Raw genomic sequence first — 928 nt, forward strand, 5'->3', positions numbered from 1 at the left:
CACACGATTGCACATTCCTTTGGCCGCTCCCGCTCAACTACGGAGACGAGTTTTACCACGGTTCAACTGCACCAGTGCCTATTTACCATGGTTTCGACCCCTTTCAGAACACGCTTGCCGCCGCTAGACGCGTGAATAATGAGCAGCGAGCTAAAACTTACCGTAAACGTGCAAAATAATAAAACGTGCTAAACATACGTCGCGCTCGTGCGTTTTGTTTTGCACGCGGTGCAAAAAAATTAAAAAGGGAATGCAACACGAGGACTTCCCAGGAGGTCACCCATCCTAGTACTACTCTCGCCCAAGCACGCTTAACTTCAAAGTTCTGATGGGATCCGGTGCTTTAGTGCTGGTATGATCGCATCCGACATGTTACCCCCGTCTTCGTCCCTTATGCTTGCCCCTCCCAGCTCCACTACACACACGATTGCACATTTCTTTGGCCGCTCCCGCTCAACTACGGAGACGAGTTTTACCACGGTTCAACTGCACCAGTGCCTATTTACCATGGTTTCAACCCCTTTCAGAACACGCTTGCCGCCGCTAGACGCGTGAATAATGAGCAGCGAGCTAAAACTTACCGTAAACGTGCAAAATAATAAAACGTGCTAAACATACGTCGCGCTCGTGCGTTTTGTTTTGCACGCGGTGCAAAAAAATTAAAAAGGGAATGCAACACGAGGACTTCCCAGGAGGTCACCCATCCTAGTACTACTCTCGCCCAAGCACGCTTAACTTCGGAGTTCTGATGGGATCCGGTGCTTTAGTGCTGGTATGATCGCATCCGACATGTTACCCCCGTCTTCGTCCCTTATGCTTGCCCCTCCCAGCTCCACTACACACACGATTGCACATTCCTTTGGCCGCTCCCGCTCAACTACGGAGACGAGTTTTACCACGGTTCAACTGCACCAGTGCCTATTTACCA

At 50.4% G+C, this 928-nt stretch overlaps 2 non-coding genes across 2 annotated transcripts; both read right to left on the bottom strand.

Moving 5' to 3' along the window:
• Positions 1-247: 247 nt before the first annotated feature.
• On the bottom strand, positions 248-366 carry LOC123179213 (5S ribosomal RNA). The gene has a single exon (XR_006490194.1). It is a non-coding gene; the product is annotated as a 5S ribosomal RNA (ribosomal RNA).
• A 301-nt stretch (positions 367-667) lies between these two features.
• Positions 668-786, bottom strand: LOC123179212 (5S ribosomal RNA). Its single transcript, XR_006490193.1, has one exon. It is a non-coding gene; the product is annotated as a 5S ribosomal RNA (ribosomal RNA).
• Between the last annotated feature and the right edge of the window lie 142 nt (positions 787-928).

The sequence above is a fragment of the Triticum aestivum genome, unplaced genomic scaffold (assembly GCF_018294505.1).
Source record: "Triticum aestivum cultivar Chinese Spring unplaced genomic scaffold, IWGSC CS RefSeq v2.1 scaffold88189, whole genome shotgun sequence".
Lineage (NCBI taxonomy): Eukaryota > Viridiplantae > Streptophyta > Magnoliopsida > Poales > Poaceae > Triticum > Triticum aestivum.